We start from the raw sequence: 7,824 nt of genomic DNA, 5'->3' as shown, positions 1-7,824 counted from the left end.
TTATACTTACACTATTTTAGGAATCTTACGGAGAGACCAGGTATCTGTTTCTCATGCTCCTGTAGCAAATTAGATCTGTTTACAAGCTACTGCTTTTATTGACATCTTGTAATGAAGACAACTGGTCTCGAGGCATCAAGCTGCCTATATTTCTTTCACTTTGATCACAGATCCAGAAATGCTCCCTTTCCCAACAACCCTCGAGATGATGATCTATCTGAAGGACCTCTCCGCTCCTGGGCCATCCAATGGAGTCACCCAGCACCCTGCTGCCCAAGCGGCTTTTACAAATGTAGCTATGCTCAGATGGCTTTTTATGGTGAAGGTTTCCCTCCCTGTGGCTGAGGTCTGGGTCCTGCTCCCCCTGCCCCTCTGAGTGCTCTGGCATCCTCCTTTCCCATCCCACCGCATCCTGTGGCAGGAGCCTAGACTAAACACTCGCCTGGCCAAGGAAACAGCTGGGGTGTCCGTCATCTGCTGCTTGTACAGAGCAGGCACACTTGTGTGTGAATCCAGCGCTGGCTTGCATTGCCTGCCCCTCTGCCCCTCCTACACCGACATCTTCATTCCATCCTCCAGAGCTTTCGGAAATGGAAAACAAAGATTCAGGCTGTCTTGGATCCAGGCATGGGAGCACGGCAGGATGACGTCTATAAACATCCAGAAAATAATGGCATCATTTAACTTTCAGCAGAAGGCTTATTTATCTCTGAAGAGATTACACCAAGTGTTTCCATGCAGAGCAAAGCAATGGGGTAGATGTAAAACCATGACAGGAAACTTTTTATACACGAAAGGGGATTGTAAATTTCTGGCGTAAAGTTATGGATTACATTCATGAGACAGTAAGTCAGATGGTTCTGCTTTACATCCACTAGAGATTTGCCCTTTACAGTCATTTGGAGTAGTGATGCTTAAATGGACCAGTAAAAGAAAGTGAGGGAGAACAGCACTCTCCATCTGCGCCAAAGCCAGTGAATGTCGGGCGACATGGCAGGGGAGCCTGCCCTGACAGAGAGCCTGGCTTGCCATGCCGGGAGCTGCATCCACAACCAAGCACAGCGCCTTGGGAGCAAGGAACAATGGCTGCGTGTAGCCTGGCTGCACTGCGTGAGCTGCTGTGGCCTCTGCGGCTAACTCTGCGTGGCAAAATAAAGAGGGGGGTCAAGAGAAAGCCTACATTCACTGAGGCCAAGGCTCCAGTTGGCACTCTGGTGTGTGCATGCGTGCCAGGCATGCGGAGGGCCAGCAGCTCTGGAGAATGGTCTGGATTGTGCTTCACTGGCAGAGCAGATGCACCCTTGCCCCAGGCAACAGTGAAGGTTTCCAGGCAGAAGGAGATGGGTAATGTTGGTAAATAACCTTCAGGATACAGAACTTGATTCTCACCCCATTTGCTGTGGACTGTTAGCAGTAGGACATGGCTCCTGGAAGCCCAGTCACTCAGAGAGTGTCCCAAACCAGTGAGGAACCTGCCCCCAGCCTCCTGCTCCAATACAAAGGTACTAAACATACATCAACGACTACTGGGTTTCTCAGACAGAAAGGGGGGCCCTTGTCAACAATATGTACTATCTACAATATCCTCATAAGTGATCCAGATGATGGGATCAAGTGTACCCTGATGAAGTTTGCTGATGATACCAAACTGAGTGGGGAAGTGGACAGTTCGGGAGGCCTGCCTTGTAGGAAGACCTGGATAGGCTGAAAGAGTGGGCTAACAAAAACCTTATGAAGTTCAACAAGGACAAATGTAAGGTCTTGCACCTGGGAAAGCATAACTCAGGAGTGCATCTACCTGGCTGGGGAGCAGCTCTGTGGAAAGGGACCTGGGAGTCCTGGTGGACAACAATCTCAATGTGAATGAACAGTGTGCTGCTGCGGCAAAGAAAGCCAACAGGATGCTGGCTTGCATCAACAAGGGCATCACCAGCAGAGACAAAGAAGTCATTATCCCACTTTACTCAGTGCTTCTCAGGCCACACCTGGAACATTGTGTTCAGTTTTGGTCCCCGCTATACAAAAAAGATGTGGACAGGTTGGAGAGGGTCCAGGGAAGGGCCACAAAGCTGATCAAAGGACTGGGAAGCCTGCCACATGAGGAAAGAAGGCTTAGGGGAGACCTTACCACCATGTTCCAGTATTTAAAGGGTGGCTACAAAGAAGTTGGAGACTCTCTTTTTACAAGGAGTCACATGGAAAAGACGAGGGGTAATGGGTACAAGTTAGGCCTGGGGAGATTCCAATTGGACACAAGAGGAACATGTTTCACAAAGAGAACAATCAGCCATTGGAATAATCTCCCCAGGGAAGTGGTGGATTCCCCAACATTGGGCACTTTCAAGATTCAGGTGGACAGGTTGCTGGGCCACCTTTTCTAGACTGTGCTTTTGCCAAGAAAGGTTGGACCAGATGATCCTTGAGGTCCCTTCCAACCTGGTACTCTATGATTCTACGATGTAAGAGGAACATCAGGCCAACTCTACTAATAAAAATAAAGCAGACAACAGATTGACCAGGGTATAATGAAAATGGCCCAAACACAGGAATGGAGCAAGAAAAGTGCATTACAAGCATCTGCTCCTTTCTCTAATATGACTTCCATTTGCATGCAGTATCAGCAAAATCCCATCTCCTGGCATTGGGGACGATGTAGATTTGTGGGAGATTCCTGAGCACAAACCACCCAATCCCTGTGTTTGGGGTGGAAGAAGCAAAAACAAAAACCAAAAAAAACCAAACCCCAGCGATGCCCTGTGGGGCAGCAAAAGGGTGATGTGAGAAACACCATTACAATGTCTGGATGCAGGTTGAATGGATAAAGCTTTAGGTGTTTCTGCTGAGTCATCTGGGCATTGAGGGCTCTGTGGGAGGAGTGTAGATGTGCTTCAGCTGAGACACTCTGGAGTCAGGGCAGGCGGATGCCCCACGCTTCACTCATGGGTAGAAAAGACAGTGAGAGAAGCAGAAGAAGAGGGGATTCTGCAGGCATTAGCAGAGCATATAAAGAAAACATGTTCTTTGGTATCCTTTCCAGGATGTGCTAAGTGCTTTTGTTTAAGAAGAACAAGGAGCCTGTGTATAATGAAAATTCATAGTCGTTATAGTGATACTCATAGGCCTACGTTAACTTAGAGCTGAACATACAGACAAGCAGGTAATAAGAGACAGTTTCTGTCCTGAAGAGGTTGTGGTCCAAATGCATACGGCGGAGCGAGGGTGGGAAGAAAAACGAAGGCCAGGGGACCCTTTTGCCCACCCAGCCAATGGACACGGTATAGTTGGGGTAGGAGAGAGCCCTGCTGCTCTCCTAGCACCAGTGCACAGCTACAGCCCCTGCTGCTTCCTCGGGAAAACGCCGTGGTTGAAGCAATATCTGTCCTCTGAACTCCTCTGCCGCAGACGATGAGTCTGGAGTCACAATTGCATGCACCTCTGTCCAGGCAGTTTTAATACCTGTTTACTGGAAAAACATAGAGGAAGCTAAACACATTAACTGAGCTACTTCCCTCAAGCAGAAATGATACATCTACAGACCACCCTGGCCACCTATCACTGCCGTACCCGAGCAATAAAAGTGACTTGAGGCTTCCAGGGCCCCTTTCAATTTAGTTATTTATCAATCAGCCCTCAATTACAGTGTGGGAAGTGAAGGACCAGGAGGGAAAGTGAATCTTTTTAAAATCTATTTAAAGCAAAGCAGAGTCCTTCTCTCATCCATTCTGCACTCTGGGTTAGTTCCCCAGGCCCTTGGTGCAATACTGCTGTCTCTTCGCACACGCCTTTTTTGGTACAGGGCAAAAGCAAGCTTTTCCCTCCTCCCCTCTGCTGCAGTTAAGCTCTGTAGGGATTTTAGGGACCACGGCCCTTGCTTACGCAGGTGCGAGCCAGTGCAGTCACAGGGAAGCAACTTGGGTCTTGGCACTGCAACGCTTTGCTCCGTTGTGCAAACGGGATCCCAGCACACAGCAGGCTTCCCACTCCTTATTCGGTTAGTGGCTTGTCCTGGGCTGACCTGGATGTAGCAAGTGAGAAAAATACGGGACGAAGCCTCGCTTAATCCTAGGTTCTTTTTTAACGACTAACCAAGCCGCCTCTGTACCAGCATGTCACATTGAGAGGATGTGGACAAATATATCTGAGCTGAGGAGTGGCAGAGGCTGTAGTCCGCATTTAGAAATGCTGAGCAGCGTGTTTTTCTAAGCCGGCTAATTAGTATGGGCTTGAAACTAACGAACGGCTGCGTTTAACTGACAAGGCAATATGCCCTTCACCCATCCCTTGAGATGTCAGGAGAATTATTTCTTTTGAAAAGCGTGTCCATTAACTCATTCCTCTCTATCTGCTTTGATCTTTTCAATATAATCCTTTCCCTCTGCACTTACTTTCTCCCTACGGAGGAGATCATGAAAGCAAACCGTACTGATTTGCAACCGGCTCTTCCTCCCTTGCCCCTTGAGTTGTATGGCTGGGTCTTCTGTGCCAGCAGCACCAGACGGGGCACTTCTGCCACCCCGGCGTCACACAAGGAGCCCGGGAAAAGACGACACCATGGTCTCAAAGTGTTAGCACTGGTGCAACCACGAAAAGGTGCTATTAGAGAAACCAAACTGCTGCAGATGCCTCTGTCCTTCTGCAGGGCAGCGGGGAGATCAGCAAGAGGCAATGATTCAGCAAGTCACAATTTTCCTCCCAGGTTGTTCCCCTGGGCTCTGGATTAAGCTAAAAATTGATGACCTGGCCTTTAAATGAGGAGGATAGAGTGTTCTGACAAATCTCATTCGGATCCAAGGACCGTGCAACCCTGGTGCATGTACACCCATCCACCCAGATGCTTACGATGTTTCCCCACACAAAGGTGCTTGTTAATATTTGACAACAGCAATTCAGAGTCTAAATGTAAATAACATTTGGTGGGAAAGAAAAAAAAGGAATATAATAATACGTATATACTGCTGTTTAGGGGCAAATTTTGCCTTCGATTTGAAGGGTTCTCTACAAGGGTAGGAAATGTTTGTGTATATCCAAAAGAATCGAGAAGTTAATTGCCAGATTGGCAAATACTGCATTTCTCAGTCTTGGTAGCAGCGGCAAATCTGGCCTTGCGTAGGAGCCAGAGGGATTTCAGTGTTTAGGTTGCCCTTGAGATATGAGAGGCATCATTTTGCAAGATAAATGTTTATCTTTCGCATCCCCAGAAATATGCTTGAAGAGACTCTCTTTGCTCCCACAAGGGTCTGTTTGGCACTCAAAGAGACTCGCTAGCTTTGCATTTCCAAATAGGGATGCCTCTATTTTGGCTTCCACGTTCAGGGAACGGGCTAACAGCAGCTGTATCCAGGGGTGCCGAGCACTTCTCCACATTATTTACAGTTACTGCAAGCTGCAGATCTTTGGGACTTCACAAGGTCAAGTCACCAGGACTTAAATCACTGCAGCATGGAATTACAGTCCTATTTTGAGCCACCAACATTTAAAAATTTTGCTCCAAGCCAGCAATTGCCTGCAGTATCATACGAAATTTAAAAAAAAAAAAAAAAATAGAGGCAGAAAAAGGGTGAGGGAATAAGAGAGGTTTGGCTGTGACTACTGTTATTAAACATTGTGCACCAAAAGGAGATGACTTCAGGGATAAATGACCCTTGTGACTGACTTCCCCAAATCACAGGATGTCAATTTGTGTTTTGAAGGCACCTACTATGTCTCGCAAAGGACTGATGTGAAAAAGTGCATGCCGTCCCCAGACTAAATAAGTGTCGCTTTGTTTTCAATTTAGAAAAGACAGAAAGAGGGAAAGGAAGGGAGGGAGAGAGAAAGCATATCACAGATGAAAGCACGGTCTCAAAGGTCACACCAGAGTGTCCTTACCTCAGCAAATGCTCTGGCTTAACTTCATAACCCAATAATCCTGCTATCTGATACCTCCTGAGAAATAAACAGTGTTCCTTAAAACTCTTGCTTATTTCACAGCACTTCCCTGTGACACTGTAATAAAGTAGGTTGCAGCAAGTATCCTGCATGCCATGCCTCCAAATGTACCAGTTAATTACTGAGCCCTTTAAACCTGCTAACAAGACAAGCCTTGTTCTTTCAACCTATTGCTTTTTGCCAAAAAAGAAAAAGAAAAAAAAAAAAAAGTCTGTTGGGCAAATAAATCTTTCCAGAGAAAACAGATTTGTTTCCAAATCAGTCAACTGTGCTGAACTGGAAAGGAAGAAATGTTATTTTTTCCAGGATGAAAGCAAAACAAGATCTCTCCCTGTTTATCCTGTCTCACCCATTTCTAAAGAAGGTCAGTTTAATTCCTTCATTACTTTTTCCTGCTGTCTTATTTATCTTGAAGTCTTCTAGTCTTTTTCAATTTCACTGGCAAAGCCCAGCCTAGTTGGTCCAACATAGGAGTGCACTGTGTTTTCTCTTCACAGCCATGTGAAGATGCTGAATAGAGCCGGGTGAGTTGTAAGCACCCGGAATTTTTCCTTTCTTCCTCACTTTTTCCATGCTCCCGAAAAAACCCCATAAATCTCAAGCGCTTATTGTTGATTTGGTTTCCTTTTAGCATCTTGTTCATTATAGATGCTCCTAAGCCTGCAAAAAGCATCACAAATTCAGACTGTCCCAGCCCTGCGTGTTGGGCCATGCTGAAATACAAACCCTTGTACTATAAGCATCTTTGAATACCGATGCCTGGGTCTGAGTCTGGAAGGAAGGAATGGCAGCAGAAATATGAGGCAATAGAGTAAGCCAGAGAAAAGAGCTTTGCTGTCTTCACACAGGTAGCTTTTAAGCTTTAACTCTGGGGGTCTGGGCAACTCTGGGGGGTGACTACAGTTCATCTGCAGGCGGTGGAAGCCATCAGGTTTGCTTACACCAATCCGGCTAACATGCAAGGTGTGTTTTGCATGCCAGAGAGCCATAAGGCAGAACATGTTGTACATTTCTTTAATAGTCATGGTCTGTAAGACGGGGTCATTAGATCAGCTAGTTTGATCTCCTCGATGACATCTGAACTGAAAGAAAATGCACCCTGCTGAATTGCCCTGTAAATACTCTTATTGTGCTGGGTTGGTTACACCCTCCTCTGCCCTCAAGTACCCTCCATTGACTTTAGAGCATCAGCATCAACAAAACTGCCTGAAGGGAGGTATGTGCTACCTGCCGATATGCAGGTTTGAGTGTAAAAGGCTCAGACACATGATGAAGCGTCCATGCCTTATCTTCAGCCTCTTCTGCTGTTGAATTACCTCACTCGTGCCTCAGGTGCTGAGCATGCGGACGCAGCTATGGCAGCTTCCCCGGGATGCGAGGGCAGCTGAGAAGTGATGACTCAGGCCCCATAACCTGATCAGGTGCCTGTGCCCCAAACGGGGCCCGGGCAAGTCTAGAGGCAATTCGGGTTCATGCGGTGCGCACAGCAAGGAGAGCCAGCGTGGCTCAAGGTTCTGTGTGAAACTCTCCAGTGGCAGGCTGAACCCATAGCCGGACTCAGTTCTCAATTTGGCTTCTACTCTCAAGGTCACAGCCCTGTTGTACTGTAAAATGTGTTACTTTCACAACCAGAAAATGATAGGATATGATATATGGCAGGGCCTACATGGTTCAACAGCTTTGCTAGCAAAATGAGCAGTAATTTCACGTCTTCCAGGGCAATTCTAATCCAAGTGCCTTCGTTAAGTGCAGCAGCCCTTGCAAAACAAACCAGTGCTCCCTCATGCTCCCCTTTGGTCACTAGTCAAATTTTATCCACTCTCCTGGAGCTGCCAGTGATTTTATTTCACCATGTTGTCTTTTATCTATCCAGACACTAGAAGATTAGTCAAGCAT

The 7,824-nt window shown here is 46.9% G+C and overlaps 1 long non-coding RNA gene across 2 annotated transcripts; it reads right to left on the bottom strand.

Moving 5' to 3' along the window:
* Positions 1-450: 450 nt before the first annotated feature.
* LOC134519005 (uncharacterized) lies at positions 451-5,953 on the bottom strand. Of its 2 annotated transcripts, none has more exons than XR_010072115.1 (3): positions 5,869-5,953; positions 3,877-4,015; positions 451-650 (listed from the first exon to the last, which is right to left on the bottom strand). It is a non-coding gene; the product is annotated as an uncharacterized LOC134519005 (long non-coding RNA). The 2 variants fall into 2 exon arrangements; XR_010072121.1 differs by lacking the exon at positions 451-650 and adding an exon at positions 3,327-3,463.
* Between the last annotated feature and the right edge of the window lie 1,871 nt (positions 5,954-7,824).

Source organism: Chroicocephalus ridibundus, chromosome 1 (assembly GCF_963924245.1).
Source record: "Chroicocephalus ridibundus chromosome 1, bChrRid1.1, whole genome shotgun sequence".
NCBI lineage: Eukaryota > Metazoa > Chordata > Aves > Charadriiformes > Laridae > Chroicocephalus > Chroicocephalus ridibundus.
The sequence above is the reverse complement of the archived record's forward strand: the minus strand, read 5'-3'. Positions and strand labels throughout refer to the sequence as shown.